Below are 12,933 nucleotides of genomic sequence, written 5' to 3' on the forward strand. Positions count from 1 at the left end.
AGAAGGCAAATGGCATGTTGACCTTCATAGCTCGAGGGTTTGAGTACAGGAGCAGGGAGGTCTTACTGCAGTTGTACAGGGCCTTGGTGAGGCCACATCTGGAATATGGTGTTCAGTTTTGGTCTCCTAATCTGAGGAAGGACATTCTTGCTATTAAGGGAGTGCAGTGAAGGTTTACCAGACTGATTCCCGGGATGGCAGGACTGGCATACGAGGAGAGACTGGATCGACTGGGCTTCAATGGAGTTTAGAAGAATGAGAGGGGATCTCATAGAAATATACAAAATTCTGACAGGATTGGACAGGTTAGAGTCAGCAAGAATGTTCCTGATGTTGGGGAAGTCCAGAACCAGGGGTCACAGTCTAAGTATAAGGGGTAAACCATTTAGGACCGAGATGAGGAGAAATTTCTAAACTCAGAGTTGTTAACCTGTGGAATTCCCTACCGCAGAGAGTTGTTGATGCCAGTTCATTGGATATATTCAAAAGGGAGTTAGATATGGTCCTTACGGCTAAAGGGATCAAGGGGTATGGAGAGAAAGCAGGAAAGGGGTACTGAGGTTGAATGATCAGCCATGATCTTATTGAACGGCGGTGCAGGCTTGAAGGGCTGAATGGCCTACTCTGAATGGCGGAGGGAGCTGGACATCAGAGATCCGATTGCAAGGGGGTGGGTGGATTGGCTGATCAAGGGGGTAGATCATGGGGTTCCCTGAGCCCCAGGAAACCCGTGCTGGAGACGTTAAATTTAGAGCTCAGTGAAATTCAATTTTAGAAGACTTCATATACATCACAGAAGCACGTTAATTGCTGCGATCGCGACTCGCCCGCCTGCACTAATAAGGTCCCGAATATGGCAAGTTGGTTATTCGCAGGCATCGATATGCAACTCCATTGAATTTAGAAGTGGACGGATTGGAGCCGGGTTGCAGTCGTGAACCAAAAATCTATTAATTTAACTATCCACCACCCCCAACTCACTCGTTCTTGTATTATGGCAAGTGTAGCTCATGTGGAATCACAATACCCAGATTACCCCACAACAACCCATGCCACGTCGAAGAGGACAGGGAAGTTCCATCTCTAGTGGAGAAATTCGAGACGGGTTGCACAGATGCATCTTGGGAGGAGCAGTTTTCACCCTGCTCTTGTGACACGGCTGACTGAGGACACATTGGATAGAATGTTTTCAAATAGCAATTGAAAAAAAAGACAAGACCAATTTTTTTCAATGTTCTGTATAGTTTAAGTCATTGAATAAAAATTTGGAGCGAATGACATTGTTACAGATGAAGTGTTGTTGAAAGAGAGTGGGATTTGTAGTGGGTTTCGGGTGGGATGTTTGATGCTCAGCATGCCCAATGACCATCTGTTTGGGTGATGATTCGTGGGGATTTTGGGAAAACCCTCTCTGGCCAATCCCATAGCAATGACAGCTACCTAGCAAATCCATTATGGGAAATAAGGAAAGAAAAATATCAATATTTATGGGCTCAATTTTCCCCAGTGATTTGCACCATTTTTATGGTGAGCATCGCTTTTTTTTGGCCTAAGTTAAAAAAATTAAAGTTTCCCCAAGGAATGTGCGCCAGCATAACTCAGTTAGTTACGATTTTTTTATAGGTTTGTTTTGTTTTGCGTCATGGGGGCGTAACCTGATGCCTGCGACAGTTTTTGTCAATTATGTAAGTTTGCCCAAAATAAATTTCTCCCAGGTCGGCGTATCTGACCACTCCCGAATAACCTTCTGGTGAGTTCAGAAAAAGCAGCGCACATTGAAAGATCGGCGCAGAAAGACGCCATTGTTTTTCAGCAAAGTCTTGGAGGAAGTCAAGTACACTTAAATATATATAATAAAGATTGTAATTTTTTTACCTTATAACACAGTAAATGGAAGTTTGATGGACTTCTGTAAGTTTTCCTCCTTTTTCAACTGACAAGCCACCACCGAATGTCTGCAAACAGGGCTCGAGGGTCGGAGCGTCGGCCGGCAGAATCGGTCCCGCGCCCGGACACGGGCTTGGGGCTCAGCTGCAATAGATGCCCGGGGGATGGGGTGGTGCGGTTTGGCAGGGTCTGTGGAAGGCATGTGGAAGGCATCAAAAGCTAGCACTTCCCTCCAAATGTAGACTGGGGTGGGAGGTGGCGGGGTTCCCGATCACTGCACCTGCTTAGACTTGGGTGTGATCCATCGAGACCTTGTGAGGAGAGAGAACAAAGAACCTTGTCCTGCCTGCCTACCATTTGGAGCTTCTTGCAAAGGTAAAATTTAAGCATGGGGTCAATACTGACAATGCTATATCTTGTGCAAGCCTTCTGCATGATGGCATCGCATGAGGAACCTCAGAACCCATACGCTGATGGGTAGGAGGTCTTACCCACATCGGGTATATCGAGACAGGCATTAGTACCTGTACCTAAGTGATGCATACTGCACCAGAAGGCTGTGTTTCTGCAACTAAATTGTAACAGATCTGTGAGTTAGTAAAAGCAGACCTGCAACCTAGATGCATCAGGAGGACTGCTTTGTCAGTTGAAGTGAAGGTTAAACTGCACTTTCATTCTATGCATCTGGATCGTTCCAAGCTACAACTGGGGATGTGTGCACCATTTCTCAACATGCAACACATGTCTGCATTCGGCAGGTGGCTGCACTATATGCCCAGAGGAATGACTACGTAAAGTTTCCCATGAATGCCCAGGTAATGCTTGACAGGGCTGTGGGCTTCTCCATGATTGCTGGCTTCCCAAAGGTACAGGGCTGCGTTGATTGTACCCACATTGCCTTGCAAGCACCTTTGGAAGATTTCGAGATGTACAGGAACAGAAATGGCTTTCATTCCATTAATGTGCAGCTTGTGTGTGATAACATGCATCGCATCATGGCAGTTGATGCAAGATACCCTGGGAGCATCCATGATGCGTTCATCCTGCGCGAGAGCATTATATCTGCCATGTTTCAGCAGCACCCAGAAGGCCTGAGCTGGCTACTGGGAGACAAAGGGTATTGCCTCGCGACCTGGTTCATGATGCCCCTATGCAAATCGCGGACGGAAGCTGACCGGGAATACAACATGTCGCACATTGCGATGCACAGCATCATAGAGAGGACAATTGGCATCTTGAAACAGCGTTTCCGATGCCTGGTTCATTCCGGAGGCTACTTGCAATACTCCCCTGAGTTTGTCGGTCAGTTCACTATTGTGTGCTGCATGTTGCATAATGTAGCCATCATGAGGCAGCAACAGCTGGTAGTCGAAGACCCACCTGAGGTAAGACTGGCCGATGATAATGATGAGGAAGATGCAGATGATGAGCAGGAGGACGAGGACGAAGATGAGGAAGGCATGCAACTACCTGAACCTGAAGCACGACGGCGGAGGAGGGCGGGCCGTCGTGCCTCTTTATAACGATTGCTCAAGCCTCATGCCAGCAGCTCATCCCTGAACACTTTTCTGGCCTGAAGGCTCAGTGGCAACTATTCCACATGGACCATGTTTACTATTTGGACCTGTTCCATAACGTTGTGTTGTGTTAATGGAACAAATAATGGAAATTGATACGCTCATGACAAAGGATGAAACTGAGTACTGTGAACAATGAGTAAGTGTGACCTTAGCTCCTTTAATAAGACTCCAGAGTGCAGGTACCTCATGGGTGGCCTGCTTATATACAGTGCTCCCAAGGGATGCTGGGACCCCTTTGGACTCCAACAGGTAGGCCCTCTGGTGGTGGTATGATACAGGTTGCCTAGGGTTAAATACATAACAGAAATTATTCTTGTTTATTTCAAAAAGTTGTGTTAATAATGGAACAAATAATGGAAATGATTCAGTTATAATTTAAAATATATTTTATTTAGAAGATGAACAAATATTTGTTTGTACTTAACTTAACTTTAGTAAACATATTCTTGTATCAAAATTTAAAGTTTTCACTTACAAACTTTAATATCATTTACTGACTTTTACTAACTTGTAAATTTACATAAAATTACAAAAAATGTTTTTTAAGTTGAAAACAGTAACAACAATAATAATAACAGCAGCAGCAAAGAAAGGCTGCACCCATCTCTCCTCCACCTTATTTTAAGACCGCCCGCTGGTGGTGGAGCTGCGTTTCTCGGGTTGGTACCAAGCTTATTCTTTCAAGCATGTCGGGTAATGTGCACTTCTTGATGGGGGGCGTGGGCAGGCGGTACTATGGAGGGCCCGGCTTGGGCCTCTTCAGAGGCTGCTCTGGGGATTGGAGAGGGAGTGGGAGTTGATTCTGGCAATGGCCGCGGGGTCTGGGTATGTTCCCTTATTGCAGCAGCTACCTCAGACATTCCCTGCCTCGTGCTCCGACTGCGTCTCAACTACCTGCGACATTCCCTCCCTAATGTTCACCGATAGTATATCAGCTGCCTGCGACATTCCATCTCTATTGTGCCTGCTCAGTGTTCCCATTTCTCGTGAGAGTGCTGTTACTTCTCCCAACAGTCCCAATACCTCATCACCCACCCCACTGATGGTGTCCAGGAGTGATTGCGTAAGGTCAATGCTCTCCCCACTTATTGCCATCATCTGAACCACATCTGTTACATCCTGCATCTCAGGAGAGCGCTGTGAAGCTCTCCTTTCCCTCCTCAACCTGGGTGGCAAGCTGCACCCAACTGGAACCCGCAGCCTCGGACTGTACGAAATCATGGAATGTCCTAACACTCGTACCACTCAGGAATGGGGCTGGCACCTAAATGGGCAGCACCAGCACCTCCTCCAGAGTGAGTACAACACTGGGAGTGTCATCCAACCCCTCCATCCCCATGCTCTTAGTCTGGAAGGTGGGATTGGAAGATGTTCTCCTCTTCAGTCTCGTCCGCATCTGAATCTTCTTCTGCATCGGCTTCAGCCTCGGCAGGGTTGGCCTCAAGCTCTGCAAAATATAACAGAACAGACAAATGGTTAGCAGCAGAGGAGGGGGCAGGGTGGCATGAGTAGGTTCACACAGCACAGGCAGCAGGCTCATTTGAAGGACCACGATGAATCATTGCACGTTGCATCAACCGAAGACATCCCCATGAACCGAAGCATGGCTAGCCCGTGCAGTATTTCACTTTTAGCAAAGCCAGAATGTCAAATTTGCAGGACTTACCCTCTCCCTTGAGTGTGGGCCCAGCTTGTGCAGTGGTGGATGCTTTTCTCCAGGCAGGACCCATCAAAGCAGTGACCCTCTCTTCCAAGTATGTTAGTGGGTGCAGATTTGCCAGGCCTCCTCCTGTTCAAGTTCTCTCTCATTTGTTGTGTGCCACCTTCCTCTGCAAAGATGAAACTATAACTTTTTAAAGAGGGTGTCTTTCTGCTGCGTGGGACATAAAGACGGTCACATTTACAGTTGCAATTCCAGTGAATAAATGAAAATATTACTTACACTAACTACTTGACCAAGGTCCTACCACTTCTTTTGCACGAGCCTCCAGACCTAGGGGTGGTCACCATTGCATTGTAATCTTCTGCAAGTCGGTTCCAGTGTTTCTTCATTTCTTTTGGTAAAACTTTTATGTGACCTCTGCTGCTGTCCAGTTCGTGCCATCTGACCTCAATTAAAGTAACCAGTGCCTCCCCTTCCTCTTGTTAGAAATTCTTGGTCCTTGAGCCGCATTGCATATTGCAGCTCTGATTCTTTCCACTGAGAACTAAAGTTCTCACAAAGTTCTCACACACAACTGGCTCTTTAAAAATGGCCAAATGCAGACCGGGAGGCATACTGGGCATGCGCGCCCATAGCAGTCACATAAAAAACTTCATTTTTTTATTGTGCAGAAGGGAAGGCATGCTTTTACTGGCGCAGACATGAGTTTCCAGCCCCCAAAGCTAAAGGACAGGCTGCGCCCTGCCAATTAAAAAAATTAGAACGGTGAAACATTCAAGTTATTTTTTTGGAATAGTCGGGGCCAAAAATAACCAGATAATAACTCTTGAAATACGTCAAAAAATAGCATTAGGGGAAATTGAGCCCCATATCTGTAAGGCCGATACTGTTCCATTTCAGTAAGATATGTAACATTTATACTTCAAGTCAATCAAGTGAATTATTGTTCAGTAAATTTGCGGCATTACAGTGATGAGCAAACCACTGTTACGTTTAAAATGGAATAAAACTGTGATAAATATCAGAGACTGCTCCAGGCTTCAAACTATCCATTAGTAATGCCACAAGAGATCTACTTGAGTTTCTCTACAATGGGAGTAAACGGGGAATACTTTGGTCCATTAGAAAATTCAACTACGCAAATCAAGCCATTTGGCCCATTGAAATTCTTTGCAGTGCCAAGGAGGAACGTGGAAAGGGTTTAGTCCATTCTACTACTGTGCTAGGAAGTAGATATATACATTTACTTTGAGTTACCTCAAACCAGAATGCAATGCTACAATATTTTGAGATGTAGTGATGATATAGCTGTTTGCTGTTTCTTCATGACCTTTATCTTCTGCACGAGTTGCTCATTATAAATGATTGATGACTGACCTGTACATAATTGCTGGCTATACTTGAATTTACATATCTTTATTTACAGAGGGAAATACAAGCAAGTGTTGTCACAATCAGTAGTATAATGAAACACATATTTATCTTGTGCCTCATTTTGTATAATCAAGCCTTTTGAAAAGACAGGGTATGATATAAAATTAGTTACACCCAATTATAATAAATACTCTCATTTTCTTTATTTTAGTAACACTGTCTCTTTATATATATGGATAAAGTGGAAAAGGAGATTATATTTAATCCAAAAGAAAATTTGTCAGATCAAATATTGATGGACATGTTTAGTGATACAATAGTGTACAAACATTGACTCGGGTTTACAGAATATGTTATACCAACAGCAAACACAAGCGCATTACACAAATACATTCGATTAATTGAGCTGATGCTGGAGTAGAATGAGAATCTGTATGATGTTCAGCTCTAAACTAGTAATATGGAGGGAGGGATGAAAATAAACAAGCCTAAATATCAACAAAACAGGAAAGGAGAGCATAGGACTGACTAAACGAAGGGCGGAGATAAATGGCCAGGGAATAAATAGTTATACAACAGGAGTGTGCAAAGATGGTTAAAAATAAAGTGAGGGGAACTGCTATTAAAAGTGAGTTAAACTGACTGTATAGCAATTCACACAGTGTCTGTAATAAAACTGGGAAAATGGAGGTAATAATACATTGCGAGGAACCAGATATAGTAGGGATTACTGAGACATGGTTAAAGAAAAATCAGAACTAGGAATTAAACATTGTAAGGTATAATATATTTAGAAAAGATAGAGAGGGGCAAATGGGAAGATTGAGTAGCTGTGCTTATTAGAGATAACATAATAACAGTAGAAAAAAGTAATATAGCCATCAGGAAGACAGAAATAGAATCCTTGTGGATAGTGAGAAATGATAATAAAGGATCAATCACACTAATTGGGGTAGTCTGCAGACCACCTAAAAATGGAAGGAAGGTGGAGGAAGAAATATGCAAACAATTTAGGGAAATTAGTAAAAAAATGTATAATGAGGGCTTTCCACTACCCCAAAACTAATTGGCCAGAAGATGTTGGGAAAGGGGGAAGGAATCCTTTCTAACCGAGTATGTAAGAAGCCCAACAAGGAGGATCAAGTAATGGGGAATGAACCAGAGCAGATAATAGAAATAAAATGAGGGGGGCATCTAGGAAATAGTGATCATAATTTAAGATCATTGAGAAGGACATAAGCATGACAAAGATCAAGGTAATAGATTGAAGAAAAGATGATTTTGAGGGACTGAGAATAGAACTTGGGGCAAGAAACTGGACATTAATATTGGCAAACAATGATTTAGAACTGCAATGGGAAACATTTAAAATGGTGTTCAACACAGTTCAGGAAAAATGTATTCCACTAAAAACAAACTAAACACTAATGTGGCATCATAGATAAATAAAGACATAAAGGAAAAATTGAGGGTAAGGAAAGAGGCATACACTAAGTACACGGACAGCAGAGGAGAGCATGACAAGAGAGAATGCAAAGAGATTATGAAATAAGTCAGAAAACAATTAGGAACGCAAAGAGGAACTATGAAATTAAATTATTAATGAACAGAAAACAAAATAGTAAAATATGTTGCAGCCACATGAATAAAAAAAGGAATAAAAACAGATAATGCTGGAAATACTCAGTTGGTCAGACAGTTCTGATGAAAGGTTATTGACCTGAAATGTTAACTGTTTCTCTCTGCACAGATGCTGCCTGAACTTCAGATTTCAAGCACATGCAATATTTTGCTTTTGTAATAAAAAAGGAAAGTCGGGATGGGAATCGGGCCACTAAGGGACAGTCAGGATAAAATCACAGGCAACGAATAACGAAATGGCAGAAATATTAAATCATTACTTTCTGTATTTACCAGGGAAGCAGATGGACATGACATTGGAAGATGCGATTAGAATTTATATAACCATATTTAAAATAAAAAGAGGATAAATATTAAACAAACTAATCAAATCCAAAGAGCATAAATACCCTTGGTCCGGATGAATTGCATCTGCGCATTTTAAAAGAATCTAGAGAAGAGTTAGCAGAGGCACTATTACACATATTTAATAATTTTTAGAAAAAGGTGTAGTGCCAGAGGACTGGCAGATACCTGACATTATACCTGTAATACGAAGGGAGTTAGAACATGACCAGGGATCTATAGACCAGTCAGCTTAACATTGGTGGAAGGAAAAATAATGGAAACTCGACTAAAGGAGAAAATAGAAAAAGATTTAGCAACCAAATATATAATTATGAATACTCAGCATGGATTTCAAAAGGGAAAGTCTTGCTTGACCAACTTCATTAAATTCTTTGAGGAGTTAACAGACAGAGTAGACAAGGGTAATGCAGTAAATGTAATTGATCTAGATTTCCAAAATGCCTTTGATAAGGTGCCACATAATAGACTAATGGATATGGATAAGGTCAGAGTATGCAGAGTTGGGGGACAACTCGTAAAATGGATAGCTAGCTAGCTGCCAGACAGAAAGCAGAGAGTAAGAGTAAAGCGTAGCTATTTAGAGTGGCAGAAGGTAGGAAGTGGTGTTCCACAAGGATCAGTGCTGGGACCACTGCTGTTCACAATTTATATTAATGATTTTTATTTTGAAATCAATAAAACAATTTCTAAATTTGTGGAGGACATCAGATTGGATTGGCAGGGGAAGGACGGGGATCGTCAAAACTGAGGAGAACTTCAACAAATTTTAATAACCTTCCAGAATGGATATATAATTGCAAATTAATTTCAACCTTGATAACTCTTTTGGTAAGAAAAATAAGGAGGTCACATATTACTCGGAAAATAAGAAGCTTAATGGGGTAGAGGAGCAAAGGGATCTGAAAGTACAACTACATAAATCATTAATAGTAGAAACGCAGGTTAATAAGGTGAATTTTTTTTTAAAGCGACCGAAGCACTAGGGTTTATTTTTAGAGGGATCGAATTAAAAAGGAGAGAAGTAGTGCCAAACTTGTATTGAACCTTGGTTAGACCACACTTAGAGTACTGTGCACAGTTCTGTTTACTGTCTTATAAAAAGGATCTAGAGGCACTGGAGAGAGTGCAAAAAAGATTTACAAGGATATCACCAGAAATGCAAGGTTATACCTATCAAGAAAGGATGAACATGCTGGGTCTCTTTTCTCTTCAAAAGAGAAGGCTGAGGGGTGACCCAATAGAAGTCTTTAAAATTATGAAAGATTTTGATAGAGTGGATACAGAGAATGTTTCCATTTGTGGGGAAGAGCAAAACTAGAGGCCATCAATGTAAGATAGTCACCAAGAAATCAAATAGGGAACTCACAAGAAACTTCTTTACCCACAGGGAGTGGTTGACGCGAATAGTTTGGATGCATTTAAGGGGAGGCTAAATAAGCACATGGTAAAAACGGAAGAGAGTTATTCTGATAGAGTTAGATGAGAAAGGACGGGAGGAGGCTCGAGTGGATCATAAACGCCGGTATGGACTAGTTGGACCGCATGGCCTGTTTCTGTACTACATATTCTATGGGCTGAATTTTATTGGGAGGGCTCCAAGACATTCGGGAAACCCGGGAGAACGGATTTCCCACAGACCCTGCCAAATTTAACAGCAGGGCCTGATTTGCATGGGAAGCCCGTTTCCCATCTGCAGCCAGCCAGATGGAGAGGCTGGCTGGTTTTGGGCGGGCAGGCCTAGGACACTAGGCTGCAGAAGGGGGGGAGGGATCGAGCCAGGGCCAGGGTCGGCCAGAGGAGGATCAGGGTGAGGGGCTGGGGAAGAGAGGATTGGGACCAGAGGATCCGGGGGTGGGGGGGAGAGAGAGAAAAGAGGGAACCACAAACACTTCAGCAACTAGTGGGATATCTGTAACCCACAGGGCTTGGATGGAGTGTTGTATAAATGCTCTCTCCTGATGTAACCCAAATGGACAGTTCCACGCTGACATCCGTCCCATCCAGAAGCTGCACTCTGCAGGTCAGAACCGACTTACTGTTGCCTGCTGTGAGGATGAGCACCATGGTCCTGGGGCCGGAGGATCGGGGGTGGTGTCTGAGGGAAGATCTGGGCCGGCGCATCAGTGGGTGTAACATTGGGGCCAGCCTTCGGATCATTGGTGGGGTGTGGGAAAGAGGAACAGGGTTGGCCTGAGGCTCATTGGGTGGGAGCGTGGATGGAGTGGTGAGAGTCCATGAAGGTGAAAAGGCCTTGTGGGGGCTCCCCGATCACGGGGGGTTTGGCAGGGACCCTGAATCCATGAGGTAGGTGTAACGCACTTACCTCCTGGATGCAGCAGCTCTTGCCTTGCTGTAGCTGCCGGGTTTTACGAAGCGTGCGAAACCCGATTAGCTGCAGTTAAACACAAAATGGAGGTTAAAGAAGCGGCTTCCAGCCTCATTATAATATTTAAATAGCCTGCCTGCCTCCTGGCAGCGTTTTGACTGCCCATCCCCGTCCTGCCTCCGTTAAAACCAAAAGTGTCAAGTTGAAAGCGGTTTCAGGTCGGGATTCACATTTCTAACACTTTAGCTACCTCCACGCTCCCAACCCACCCTTTTTTTTAGGTTAAAACTCCCCCCTATGTAATCCTATCTAATTCTCCCTTTTGATAGTCCCATCCAACTAATCCGAAAATGACAGCCTCTGCTAGTTCAGCTGTGTGATTGATTAACACTGAAAACTGGATTGTGTGGCAGTATTTTATCTGTCATAATCTCCTGTTGTAACGTGCTGTCTGAAAACAATATTTACATTGTATTGAGGGAGAGGTGAACTGTGAGATTTGAAGTGAATGTTCCCAATTTCATTCCAGCAAATTGGTTTGATCATCTTTTCAGTACACAGCTGTAATGTGTGCACCTGTGAGTATGCTCACAGGTTTGCAGAGCTGTTGCATTGCTGGATAAGGCTCACGTGCCTTATCCAGTCACAAGACTCAATAAAACCCCAGTCAGTTGGGTCTAGGTCATCCACAATGAGGTATGCAGTTGTGAGCCGGGTGGTTGAATTGGTAATGTATAGCGTGATTCTTAAACCTCTGTCAATAAACCAACTTGTTCTTAATAGCAATGTGTTGCTATGAATTCTTAAGTAAAGAACCTGTGAAGCAAATACATTACAACAGCGAATGAGACAGATTTGATAAAAGAGAAGTGATTTTGTTTTTTTCCCTACTCTTTCTGCAGGAACTGTGTCATTCTACTACGCTTTCTGTTCAGCCTTCCATTAGTTTGTTGTTTCAAGAAGTGGGTAACATTTAACTTTTCCAAATAATCGTGGAATATAATGGCTGTGCACTTTCTCTATAATACCAGTTAATCTTCTGGCAAAACAAATGGTCTTGCTGTAACTGCACCCACTTTCTCTCTTTTTATTGCTGTGTCTTTTTTTCTCTTATCTTCGTCCGACTCATTCATTTTTCTCATTGTGGCGTATGTATTTCTGTTTCAAATATTTCTCACTCTTTCCCAATTATTCTCTTTACAAGTCTTTCCGGCCCTGTCTCCTCTCCTGTGTTTCTCCCAAAGACTCAGGATGTTTCTTGTGTGTTCTCCAAGTGAAGTCCTCAATTTATTTGTCTTACCTTTCTTAAAGCCTGGGTTTTCAGGCATAGTAACAGCCAGTATGTGCCAAGTCACAGGCCACAGAGATATTTATAATTGCAGAGAGAGTGTTGCACACTAAGAGCTGAATTTTCCCCAAAGCATTTTTTTGGCGTACTTGAAGAGTTACGGCCGTTTTTTTGGGGCCCAAGTATGCCAAAAAAAAATGTTCTAAGTATCCCCATTGGATTTCGCAGCCGAACCTGTCCTTTAGTTTAGCGGGGAGGGGGGTGGAGCCTTGATCTGCGCCAAAAAGATCGGGTTGCCACGGTAACCAGGGACACAATTCGAGCTGAGGCTGGAAAGTGAAACATACAGCCAGCTCACAACACATAAAAACAGATTGCATCAACTTAAAAACACATTCAAATATATTGCAGCAACTTACCTCCAATTATTAAAGTCCCCTCCCCACTTTCCCTGCCAAGCCGGTGCCGATCCCCTCCCCTATCCCAGGCCAAAGGGCCTCCCGGTCTGCTTCCCCCGCCCCGAGCCCCTTGCCGGTAGTTGCCAGTGCAGCTACAGCTCCCCCCCACGCCCCCCGCAGCCCCAAGTGCCTTGACGGTCCCGCACCTAGGCGAGGCCGAATGGACTCTCAATCCGCTCACCTTCCCCTATCCCAGGCCGAATGGCCTCTTCCCTCCCGGTCCCCGCACCTATCTACAGCCAAAAGGCTTCCCCCCAACCTCCCCCCCCCCCCGCCCACGGACTCCCCACCCCCCCTATCACCTCCCCCCTGATTCTCTCCCCCCACCTCACCTCCCCCCTGATTCTCTCCCCCCACCTCACCTCCCC

Source organism: Pristiophorus japonicus, chromosome 4, assembly GCF_044704955.1.
Source record: "Pristiophorus japonicus isolate sPriJap1 chromosome 4, sPriJap1.hap1, whole genome shotgun sequence".
Taxonomy (NCBI): Eukaryota; Metazoa; Chordata; class Chondrichthyes; family Pristiophoridae; genus Pristiophorus; species Pristiophorus japonicus.